Source organism: Bombina bombina, chromosome 6 (genome assembly GCF_027579735.1).
Source record: "Bombina bombina isolate aBomBom1 chromosome 6, aBomBom1.pri, whole genome shotgun sequence".
Lineage (NCBI taxonomy): Eukaryota > Metazoa > Chordata > Amphibia > Anura > Bombinatoridae > Bombina > Bombina bombina.
The window spans coordinates 48,853,056-48,867,361 of NC_069504.1; positions in this window are offsets into that span (position 1 = coordinate 48,853,056).

Here is a 14,306-nt window from a genome sequence, read left to right on the forward strand (position 1 = left end):
GGCCATCCCTCTCAGGACAGCTGCGTTCCTCAACACGGCCTGCTCTATGCGTGCTAGAGCTTCGAGCATGAGCCATGTTGAGTCACAGCCTAAAATAAAGAATAAATAAAATATTAATGATAATTACACAACAGACAAAATAAAAAGCAAATATACATTGTCATCATAAAGACAAATATTTTTTTAAATTAATTTGTTGACATTGATTATTTACACATGAAATATGTTATTCAGACAGACCTAAACCATTAAATGGACATTTTAATCCAACATGTTGTCCCCTTTAATTGGTTTTTGATGATCCACTTTTACAGCTTGAGTGTCTTAAATCTTGTTAAAGGATTTACATTGTACTTACATTAGCAATTTTAAGATTTTAGTTATACTGTGGTAGGCACACCTATCCTTAAACATTTTGGCGTTGAGGACAAGCTGTGTAAACATAGCAACCAGAAGAAATTACATTCCCACTGGGTTATACAAGAGATAATGTATGATCATTTGGACATAAATATTTGGATCCAAATAGTGGTGATTGGTATATGTACTGATATCAAATTAAAGGGACAGTAAACCTAAATATTTTAGTTACTGATTCAGATAGAGCATGACATTAAAACGAATTATTAATTTACTCGTATTCTTTAAATGTTTGAATTCTCGAGCTATATTTTAAATGCAAGAATGTAAGTTTATAGGGCAGGCCATTTTTGTTTATCAACTTTGGTTGTCCCTGCTGATTGATGGATACATCCATCCAACAATAAAGAAATGATGTCAATATTTTTTTAAATAAAAACAAAATATAGGCATTTCTTTGTTTCAATAAAGATAGCAAGAGAATGAAGAATAATTGATAAGAGTAGTAAATTATAAATTTGATTAACATTGCATGCTCTATTTGAATCACAATTGAAACATTTTCAGTCAGTGTACCTTTAAGTATTTTATAATGTTGATTTTGAATCATACTTACAGCTGTGCCTGGGAAGGACAATCCGACACCCAGGACAATGAAGGTTGAGACAGGGGGGAGGGATGGGATTGGGTTGGGGAGGGATGGGCTGCTGCTCTGGGGTAGCCCGTACAGCTGGGGAGTGGTGAGTTGGGGGCTGGGCAGCTGGGGTAGCTGTACGGGCCAAAAGACGTGGAGAGTGGCGAAGGGGGATGAAGGGGCGTTTTTTGGGAGGGATACGACAGGACAAATGGGAAGGGCCAGGAGGGGAAGGGGACTGGGCAGGGGGCTGGGCAGGGGACTGGGCAGGGGACTGGGCAGGGGGCTGGGCAGGGGACTGGGCAGGGGACTGGGCAGGGGGCTGGGCAGGGGACTGGGCAGGGGACTGGGCAGGGGGCTGGGCAGGTGACTGGGCAGGGGACTGGGCAGGGGGCTGGGCAGGGGACTGGGCAGGGGAGGAACAATGATGACCAGAAGCAGAGGATCCATCTGAAATAAATATAATAAATATATTAACATCTCATACATCATGAAATCAAATCAATGCATTTCAACTTGATTATGTTTGCAATATACTTAGAAGTGTGTTTGAATTTCTAAACAATGATGACATGAGGATATGGTATGCATATAGGCACTCAGATGAATAGCAATGACTGTCTGTACAATTCTAAAATTATTATTGTGGTTTGGCCTAGAATATGCATGTGACATCATGATGGCATGAATTTCCAATCCAAATATTTAAACAAATCCAAGCATATCTTCATGCTGCCTGATATATAAAGGGGGCAGTAGTGTATTTGAACAGACAAATAATATTCCTTTTTAAAGTGCAAAAGCTGTAGACTTTGAATGTCTTCAATAAAATGATTTCCAATAAAAAAACATGTTGGATACATGTTAGATATATTTCACATACCATCAGACTCCAAGGGAGCCTCTTCCTCCTCCGTCCCACGTGTTAAATCAATCTCTGTAAAACATAACATGTTGTGTACACGTTAAGATCAGATATTATAACATATGTTACTGTTGCTCAAAGACACACATCAATGTTGCATTAAAGATATACACACCCAAAGTTATGATTTACATCATTTTGATGGAGCATACAAATGACATTAGATTTGTTATTATCAATGATTCAGATTTTCTATTTATTGTTTGTATTAATTTTAAAATCATAAAAGCATAGTACATTGAACATTTAAGATTTCTCATGTGTGTATCACTTGATGATTGTTGTCAAAAATGAACATGGAAACAAACATATGCTATACATCTTCTGAATAACAAAGGTGTAGACTAAGAAAGTTTTAATTCTTAATCTTTCAATATTCAAATAAAATTAATATATAATCAGAGGAGTCAATTATATGTTTGTTTCAAATGTTATGCTTCATCAGAATCATGCTCATAATATTGATTACCAATACACCTTCAATGACATATAAATGAGTCAATGGACTTACCAGAAGACCGCAAAGGCGGCTCTGTGTCAGTGCTGGATTCCTCCTGGCTCCCCACACCAACTCTCTCTATGAATGATATAGATATATATTAGTGAACACATTTGGGATAGCACTAAATCACATCTGTATCGATTTATAAGAATAATCAACTTTAAAATGTGAAGAATAGAGCAGTCATTATAAAATAAAATGCTTGATTGAATCAAGGGGATTCTGTAAAAAATGATGTATTGAACATATGTTTAATTTCTGACTATACAGGGAGTGCAGAATTATTAGGCAAGTTGTATTTTTGAGGATTAATTTTATTATTGAACAACAACCATGTTCTTAATGAACCCAAAAAACTCATTAATATCAAAGCTGAATAGTTTTGGAAGTAGTTTTTAGTTTGTTTTTAGTTATAGCTATTTTAGGGGGATATCTGTGTGTGCAGGTGACTATTACTGTGCATAATTATTAGGCAACTTAACAAAAAACAAATATATACCCATTTCAATTATTTATTTTTACCAGTGAAACCAATATAACATCTCAACATTCACAAATATACATTTCTGACATTCAAAAACAAAACAAAAATAAATCAGTGACCAATATAGCCACCTTTCTTTGCAAGGACACTCAAAAGCCTGCCATCCATGGATTCTGTCAGTGTTTTGATCTGTTCACCATCAACATTGCATGCAGCAGCAACCACAGCCTCCCAGACACTGTTCAGAGAGGTGTACTGTTTTCCCTCCTTGTAAATCTCACATTTGATGATGGACCACAGGTTCTCAATGGGGTTCAGATCAGGTGAACAAGGAGGCCATGTCATTAGATTTTCTTCTTTTATACCCTTTCTTGCCAGCCACGCTGTGGAGTTCTTGGACACGTGTGATGGAACATTGTCCTGCATGAAAATCATGTTTTTCTTGAAGGATGCAGACTTCTTCCTGTACCACTGCTTGAAGAAGGTGTCTTCCAGAAACTGGCAGTAGGAATGGGAGTTGAGCTTGACTCCATCCTCAACCCGAAAAGGCCCCACAAGCTCATCTTTGATGATGCCAGCCCAAACCAGTACTCCACCTCCACCTTGCTGGCGTCTGAGTCGGACTGGAGCTCTCTGCCCTTTACCAATCCAGCCACGGGCCCATCCATCTGGCCCATCAAGACTCACTCTCATTTCATCAGTCCATAAAACCTTAGAAAAATCAGTCTTGAGATATTTCTTGGCCCAGTCTTGGCGTTTCAGCTTGTGTGTCTTGTTCAGTGGTGGTCGTCTTTCAGCCTTTCTTACCTTGGCCATGTCTCTGAGTATTGCACACCTTGTGCTTTTGGGCACTCCAGTGATGTTGCAGCTCTGAAATATGGCCCGACTGGTGGCAAGTGGCATCTTGGCAGCTGCACGCTTGACTTTTCTCAGTTCATGGGCAGTTATTTTGCACCTTGGTTTTTCCACACGCTTCTTGCGACCCTGTTGACTATTTTGAATGAAACGCTTGATTGTTCGATGATCACGCTTCAGAAGCTTTGCAATTTTAAGAATGCTGCATCCCTCTGCAAGATATCTCACTATTTTTGACTTTTCTGAGCCTGTCAAGTCCTTCTTTTGACCCATTTTGCCAAAGGAAAGGAAGTTGCCTAATAATTATGCACACCTGATATAGGGTGTTGATGTCATTAGACCACACCCCTTCTCATTACAGAGATGCACATCACCTAATATGCTTAATTGGTAGTAGGCTTTCGAGCCTATACAGCTTGGAGTAAGACAACATGCATAAAGAGGATGATGTGGTCAAAATACTCATTTGCCTAATAATTCTGCACTCCCTGTATTAGACATCAAACTCATCTCATACGATGCTATTGCATATCTAAATATACCCATTGAGCAATGTTCTTCAAAGAATACACACAAACCACATTTTGAATAACAGCTGTTGACAAATATAAACAAAGACATGTGGCACATCGAGCCATTTGTGCAATGTACAGTAATCTTGTTTAGGACACAACACATATTGATCACAATACCAAACCAAATTGATTAGTACAAATATGTAATCATGGTGCTGTTAGAGTATGCTTATATCTAGAAAGTAACTCCAACAGTGAATATGTGAATTATATATCAATATTGTCTAATCCAAAGAATGGAAGGATTAATGAATCTATTGTTTATTAAAGGGACACTAACATGATTTATTGCAATCATTGATTTCACTGTTCAAACTGTTCCAAATGATTTAACATTGACTCCTATTATAATTTTAATGTTGCTACATTTTAATCTTAAAGGCAGATAAGCAATATTGTATTCAATAAATTTTGTTTGTTGAAGGTATCCACCAATCATCAATAAAAACCCAGGTTGGTCAACCAAAATTGAGCTGCAGATAAACGTACATTCTTGATTTTAAAATACATTTAGCAATAGAATATTTCACATATGATTATAGTATTATATTTAAATGTTGCTTAATATTGCATGCTCTATCTGAATGACAACATTAATAATTTTAGCTCAGTGTCCCTTTAATATAAAAATATATTGATTTGACAAGGTTGGTGTTAATGAATTCTCTACTCCATATGTTGATGTAATGAATGGGATTGAGCATGCAATTCGAATCTAATATGTTATTTAAGGATATCCTAAGAATTATTTAATTTTCATCTATTAAAGGGACATGAAGCTCTAAATGTGTAATTGTATACTTTTTGAAACTATGTACTACTGTTATCTCAACACATGATTTTAACTTTTGACCCAATGCCAATTTATGCATAAAAAAACAGCCGGATAATACCAGTAATGCATTGTTTAACCTAAACCAAAATCAATATGTTTTTAGAAGAACTAAAACAATAGACTGAACCAATGTAGCTCATAAAATGTTTAAACAAAACAATAAAATCACGTTTACAAATCATTCAATGTAAAATTTCGTTGGCATGTCCCTTAAATGACGTGATCAATTTCAAAAATGGAATCTATATTTTTAAAAACAAATCATATGCAAAAGTGTGTGAGTTTTTTTAAAAATGTATACAAATAAGATTAAGCAAAACACAAGGGAAGAATATAAATTGGACATTCAAAGAATCTTACATTAAAATTAAGATATCCAGAATAGATGGGATATTTAAAATTTGAAAAAAATTCAGAGTAGTCTTACAATGTAATCCTCTGTTTATTTTTTTTTTTAATTCTTATTTGTAAATATTTTACTAATCCATTTTGCAGATACATATAAATATTGAACAATGTGGATTTAGTATGTAATGTTCTGTCCATGTTTCTAAGACAAATGTCAATTAAAATGAGACATACCATACTGTGACAAGCCCTGGCTTGAGGATCCAGCACCAACATCCAGATCTGTAATATATTAAATGAGGATTGGATATCATTAATACAAATCATGCCATGTTTAAAATCTTTACATTATTAGCAAATCAATTAAAAACTATTAATCTTTTGGTAGTCCCATGAGTTAATTGTTTCCTCGATTAAATTCATGATAAATATATCCTGTACTCTTATTTTCAATCAGTTGTGTTGTTTACTGTAGCTTTAATTATATATTGGTGTTATTTCATTCTCATCAATTGATGGGCATATGTTATTTTTGTTTTTGATTCTGCTTTTTTTTTATTATGTATAATATTGAAAATAAGAATACTGTATTCTTCACATATATAATAATTCACATTTCATTTTGACCAACATGTATAAAGCAATGCCACTTACAGCAAACCCATGTTAACGTGTATGCGCAATTCTAATTTTCGCGATCATTGCGCAATGATTCCAAGCTGAATTACGCATCCGTCATTTGACCAACATGTATAAAGCAATGCCACTTACAGCAAACCCATGTTAACGTGTATGCGCAATTCTAATTTTCGCGATCATTGCGCAATGATTCCAAGCTGAATTACGCATCCGTCATTTGACCAACATGTATAAAGCAATGCCACTTACAGCAAACCCATGTTAACGTGTATGCGCAATTCAATTTTCGCGATCATTGCGCAATGATTCCAAGCAGAATTACGCATCCGTCATTTGACCAACATGTATAAAGCAATGCCACTTACAGCAAACCCATGTTAACGTGTATGCGCAATTCAATTTTCGCTCTGTGACGCATATTCTGCAGAGCGCAAGAAACATCATTCCTATTTCATGTGTCACTAATCTAAAATCAGATATCTAAACATCATATGTAGTGTATGTTGTGAGATCTGTATAGGTTTAGTATCTGACTATATACACATTTTTAACAAAATAAACAAATATTAAGATATTATATGAAGTTGGATAGTTACCTGGTTCAGATTCTCTATCAGCTCCTCCCAGGCCACCGGACGGAGAAGCAGCTGCCCTGGCCCCCGCGTCAGGACTTTCAGATCCCGCAGCTGGGAGGGAAGAAGAGGAGGCCGAGGATGGTGAGGATCTAAATCTTTTGGGGACCCGGAGATTGAGGAGCTCGCATAAAGTCACCTCATAAGGGAGTAGGTATAGTTTCCACTGGGCCTTTCTTTGGCCCCCTCTTTTACGGGCTTGTACCCAGTCCCTTATGAGGTTGACTTTTTTTGTCAAGCGCAACTTCATATCTCCGAATCTCCTCATGATTTGATCCTGGCTCCTCTGGACGTCACACACCAATTGAACCGCATTGGTGATAGACTCCCAGAGGGCCTTCTTAACAGGCGCATCTGTCGACCTCCTCTTGTTCCCAAACAGCTGGGGATAAAAGTCCTTGACGGCATGGACTAGTGCAGCACTCTCTGGCTTGGTGAACCTGGGAGACGTCATGCCTGCTAGGTTGTCTAATATAAATATTTATATTATATTATAAATATAAAACTGCCTGCAGGCATTAGAGAACTGACAAAGATGGCAACGTGTAATGGACTTTTATATGGTGAAGTAAACATGAGATGCACCATGGGACAAGTTATCTGTACATCTGATTGGATAAAAGTTTGAAATATTGTTAGAATGTCTATGAGACCATCCTGACTCAAGTTGTGTTTGTGTGATGAACTCGGATTGGCCGTTCCTTAATGTTTCATATCTTAGTAACTTCCTTACACATACCTCCTGGTGGTGCTGTTACTTCATTTTTCATGTAGACTTATTTGTAACTCATGGGCCTGTCATGCGGATATGTGTGACGCAGATTTAATATCCGTGATCCGTTAAATATTAATGTTTAAATTCTCTTTAAAATCTAATACTATCACATTATTAAATGTTGTATACATTTTTCGGTTTAATAACGGTCTGTTTCTTTAATACAAATACACATTTAATATTGTATGTCTTTATTGTTCATAAAATCAATTTGTTGACTTATTGTGAAGTATTGACATTGCTCTATTAAATGTATTTATAATGCACATTGATTGTGTGCTATTGCGTGACATTAGACTCTAATGTTTAAAGATGCAAATCTGTTGTTTCAAGATCCGTTTCCCACGCAATATTTCTGAATGTTCAAATTCAGGTTATAATGTCCGTAACTTGTATAATCTGTTTATAAATGTTAAACTACAGGTTTGTTTGTTATTAGTAAATAAACCTCGAGCTTGTATTTGTCTGAAGTGTTCATATATGTTATTGTGCAATGGCGTCTTTATTTTTAAATAGACATTACAAACAAACAATTGTATCAAATGATCTGTAGAGATAGAAAATTGTTTAGACTTTAAAATGAAACTCAATTTATGTTAGTATTTAGATATCCTCAACAGAAGAAATTTAAATGCACATGGTTGAGCCAATCACATAAGGCATCTCTGTGCATCCACCAATCTTCATCTACTGAGCCTATCTCGATATGCTTTTCAAGCAAAGTATGTCAAGATAAGAAGAGAAGTAAATACACTCTTTAAATCTCTTAAAGGGACACTGTCCAAACAAATTTAGCGTTCGTGATTCAGATTGAGCATGAAATGTTAAGCAACTTTATAATTTAATCCGATTCTCAAATGTTAAAAATTATCTTGTTATCTTTCTTTGCAAATCAATAATGATATTTTAGATTACGGACAATTTTTGCAAAAAAAACCTGGGTTGTCCTTGATGATTGTTGGATCAATTAATCCAACCAAAAAAAAAAAGTTCTGTCCAGAGTACTGAAGCAAATAAATTATCTATTTAATGCCTTATTTTTAAAGTAATGATAGCAACATCACGAGGAACATTGATAATATGAGACAATTTTTAAAGTTGCTTAAAATAGAATACTCATTCAGAATGTATAAATCATTAATTTTTTAACTGTCTCCCTTTAAGTATATTTTGAGTTCATGTCCCTTTAAAGAGACATTTCACAATAATGCTTGAAAAATCATAAACCTAGCCACCTTCCTTTTGCTAAATTAGTATAACATATGAGTAAAGCATATTTAGATTAACTTCTGGATTGTTTTACACACTGACTGAAATATATATTGTAATGGATGTATTTCGCAGTCTTCAGCTTAGAGGGACATTAAGCTATATGTTATGTATGCATTTTGGATAAGATTATAATATTTGAACAACTTAATATGTTTTGGTATTCAATCATTAGATTGTAATTATATATATTCTTGGATCAAATACATATCTACATAGGCTATTTTGATGATGATTGTTGGTTGCACATAGATGCCTTATGTAATTGACTAAGATATGTGCATTGATGTATATTTTTCGAAGTATATTTAAAGACTGAATGTAATTATATAGTACTTTCTAAATATGTTTAAATTCTTTTATGATTTTTTAAAATCAAGACACAATATACTTTGTGAATGTCCCTTTAAGGACAAAACATTTTGAATGTTGATTTAACATTGTCAAAAGAAACTAAAGGGGAATGAAAATTATATATAGATATGTGATGTCTAACCCAAGAGGTAAGATTTTAAAAACTACATAATATTAATAACTATAGTTAAATGTCCCTTTAAATGACTCCACTAGAAAATAAAATCTATTAACATGGCATCCAATAACTAGCTTGTGAAAAATATGAAGTTAAATGACCTACCATTTATAAATGTAAAAATTTATAAATTTAAAAAAATAATGTTTTGAGATACCTAAGGAAGATACAAGATCTTATAAAATTAATTTTACATTCAACAACACTGTCACTTTAATGTAAGTGAACCACTTCCCCTTCTTAAAAGTGAAACGAAATAATTTATGTAAAATTTTGAATACATATCCGAAATTATTTTAACATCTAAGAATTTCAAAAGAAAAGCATAAATGGATCTCACTCCCCAATTAATTTAAAAAAGATAGTTTAATTTAATATTCTCTGAATCAGTTGATTTTCTAAAATTAATGCATTATTTGATCTTATGCATTTGCTTGTCAAATAGACAACTACCAGTCATGGGAGTCAAATTGTTTTTTATTGACAGATTATATGGAAATTTATTATAATCTGTTCAAAAGAGTGTATTTAATAATAAAATGTTGATTATTACCATTTAAAAAAAAAAAGTTTTTGAAACAAAAACAAAAAAATATTCCTGGAAGTCATCAGATGACAATCTGAAATTAAAAAAACAAAATTTTACAAAGTTAATACACACGTTGTCAAATATTCATAAAATACATTTACAATCATCTTGTGTCTAGGCTCTAACTTTGTTAAACATTTTATCAAGATATTTATGATTTAAATTAAAAAAAATAAAATAAACATACACCATTATATTGTGTAATAAAAATTAAATTTAAATATCAGAATTTCAAATTATACATAATAATGTATATCACATTCCAATAATAAATATATATGTATGCTGAACATAAATGTAATATTTCATGTCCATTCAAATACCTCTATATCAACTATAATATGTATTCCTTTTTCTGATTGTGATCCCTAAATATCTAATTATGAACTAAATATGACTAATGTATGTAAGCTACTAATATTCAACATTCTTCACTAGCATGCATTGGTACACCAACCTGGATAATGCATGGTCTTTGAAAGTCAATTCAGGGGTAAACAGTTGATCTTCAATAGGTGTCTTATTCATCAGTTCATAAAATAGAGGACTGAAATACCATTTAAAAAAGTAAAATCATCTAAGTGTCTGATTGTGATCCCTAAATATCTAATTATGAACTAAATATGACTAATGTATGTAAGCTACTAATATTCAACATTCTTCACTAGCATGCATTGGTACACCAACCTGGATAATGCATGGTCTTTGAAAGTCAATTTAGGGGTAAACAGTTGATCTTCAATAGGTGCCTTATTCATCATTTCAAAAATAGAGGACTGTGAAATACCATCTAAAAATTAGAAAATAATCTAAGTGTCTCCAATAGGATGCCTCCACAGCCTTATTCTATCAAATAGTTGGCACTTACCATGTTAACATGTCTTTGTATGTTTTTCAAGGTCAGCAGATTGGAAAGATAATGCCAGACATGATCCCATTGGTATACTTCAATTTCAATCTTGGCTTTTTCCACTGTCAGTCTGGGCAATCTTCACTGTCAGGCTTCTAATTCTTCCCTTTCAGTCTTTAGATTAAGTCAGCTCCCTAATGGCAGAAAAAGTTTAATAAAAATTACTACAAGTGTGTGAATCAGTTCTGTACCCCTCTCCCACCCCCCATTTCAGAATAAATTTATGTCACTAGCTTACTAAGCGTGTGTAGCATCTTGTGTTCTGTTCTATAAAGTGTGAAGATGAGTCATATTGAGCAGAACGGACCTCTAATGTGTGACATTGAACCATAGTCATGCTAGAGGATAGTTATGCTAGAGGATCCCTTTCTGAGTATGCACATTTTAAGTAATGTGTAAACTAAATACTAGTTTTGAAAATGTATGCCATATGATGTATTTGTGTACAATTCATGCCAGTAACAGTCCATACATTTATACTTACCAGCTGATGTCCTCTTTAAAAACCAGGTGGCAAAGACCAGGCTACAGGACCCAATGACCAGAGCATCACCTATATTAATAAATCAAACACATTTTTAGCATTTGATGAACAATCCTAACATGTTTGCACAATTCTCTACTTGTCATTTCCCTAGAGTTCACATCTATTGACAATACTCCAGTCTAACTTCTATTATTTACCGTCTGAAGTGGCGGTTGATGATGTCTGCTCTGACATTGAGCCCCTCGTCCCGGAATGGCCCCTCTAGAACAGGATCATCCTCCTCATCTCTGAGGAGGTTTCGGTGTGCCTGGACGCCCTGCAGCATCCCAGCCTGCTGTGCAATATTATGCAGGACACTACAGGCTACAACGATCTTAGCCACCTTCTTTGGGTTGTACTGGAGGGCTCCTTACGACCGGTCCAGGCACCTGAACCTCATCTTCAGGAGCCCGAACATCTGTTCAACCACCGCCCTGGTTCTCTTATGAGCCCTATTGTAGCGCTCCTCAGACACATCAGTCGGGCTACGCAAGGGGGTAATAAGCCAAGGCCGGCTCATGTACCCAGAATCACCTATAAATTATGAACAGAACATAATTCAAACTGAATCCTCAAAATAGTATTTTGATTCCAATAAAAGTTTTTGTAGACGATAATCCACTAACAAATTTTTTTATTTTAAAAGAATAATCTAGTTCAATCTTATTCTTTATCTTCCCATTTCAGCTAAGACATGCTAGATATGCGTATTTCTCCTAAACCAAACCTTGTGTAAAATGCAAACTAAATGGTTACATTGCATTCTCTATCTGAGCATTTCAGGTAAGACATGCTACATATCTGCATTGAACTAAAACTAGACATTTGCGGAAAGAGACAATGACATGGTTAAATTGCATTAGCTAATATCTTCCCATTTCAGCTAAGACATGCTACATATGCGTATTTCTCCTAAACCAAACCTTGTGTAAAATGCAAACTAAATGGTTACATTGCATTCTCTATCTGAGCATTTAAGGTAAGACATGCTACATATCTGCTTTGAGCTAAAACTAGACATTTGCGGAAAGAGACAATGACATGGTTAAATTGCATTAGCTAATATCTTCCCATTTCAGCTAAGACATGCAACATATGCGTATTTCTCCTAAACCAAACCTTGTGTAAAATGCAAACTAAATGGTTACATTGCATTCTCTATCTGAGCATTTAAGGTAAGACATGCTACATATCTGCATTGAACTAAAACTAGACATTTGCGGAAAAAGAAATAAATGGTTAAATTGCATCCTATAGCTGAACATTACGCTAACATTTTAAAACTACAGTGGCAATTGTCTAACTAATTAACCATGTTGTGCACAAATACTCACCAACGAGATAACGAGGGGGCATTTGTCTTTCCTCAAACGGTCTCCACAGGGACGACTGAGCGAGGATGCGGGCATCATGACAAGCCCCTCCAAAATTCGCACACACATGCATAATCCTCATCTGTGCGTCACAAACATACTGCACGTTGAGGCTATGAAAATGTTTTTGAGATTTCTGAAGGGCAAGTCATCAATTGGAGCACGCAGCGCAATGTGGGTACAATCTATGGCTCCAAAGACATTGGGCAATTGAGCAATATCAAAGAATTCCCGCTTCAGGCGCCTCCAATCACCATCATTTTGTGGGAATCCTATGTAATGCTTACTGATACGTACCATGGCGTCCAGAAAGTTATCAAACACCACAGAGAATGTACCTTGAGCCAGGCCATGCATGTACATTTCTCCAGGCACCTGAACCTCATCTTCAGTAGCCCGAACATCTGTTCAACCACCGCCCTGGTTCTCTTATGAGCCCTATTGTAGCGCTCCTCAGACACATCAGTCGGGCTACGCAAGGGGGTAATAAGCCAAGGCCGGCTCATGTACCCAGAATCACCTATAAATTATGAACAGAACATAATTCAAACTGAATCCTCAAAATAGTATTTTGATTCCAATAAAAGTTTTTGTACACGATAATCCACTAACAATTTTTTTTATTTTAAAAGAATAATCTAGTTCAATCTTATTCTTTATCTTCCCATTTCAGCTAAGACATGCTAGATATGCGTATTTCTCCTAAACCAAACCTTGTGTAAAATGCAAACTAAATGGTTACATTGCATTCTCTATCTGAGCATTTCAGGTAAGACATGCTACATATCTGCATTGAACTAAAACTAGACATTTGCGGAAAGAGACAATGACATGGTTAAATTGCATTAGCTAATATCTTCCCATTTCAGCTAAGACATGCTACATATGCGTATTTCTCCTAAACCAAACCCTGTGTAAAATGCAAACTAAATGGTTACATTGCATTCTCTATCTGAGCATTTAAGGTAAGACATGCTACATATCTGCTTTGAGCTAAAACTAGACATTTGCGGAAAGAGACAATGACATGGTTAAATTGCATTAGCTAATATCTTCCCATTTCAGCTAAGACATGCTACATATGCGTATTTCTCCTAAACCAAACCTTGTGTAAAATGCAAACTAAATGGTTACATTGCATTCTCTATCTGAGCATTTAAGGTAAGACATGCTACATATCTGCATTGAACTAAAACTAGACATTTGCGGAAAAAGAAATAAATGGTTAAATTGCATCCTATAGCTGAACATTACGCTAACATTTTAAAACTACAGTGGCAATTGTCTAACTAATTAACCATGTTGTGCACAAATACTCACCAACGAGATAACGAGGGGGCATTTGTCTTTCCTCAAACGGTCTCCACAGGGACGACTGAGCGAGGATGCGGGCATCATGACAAGCCCCTCCAAAATTCGCACACACATGCATAATCCTCATCTGTGCGTCACAAACATACTGCACGTTGAGGCTATGAAAATGTTTGCGATTTCTGAAGGGCAAGTCATCAATTGGAGCACGCAGCGCAATGTGGGTACAATC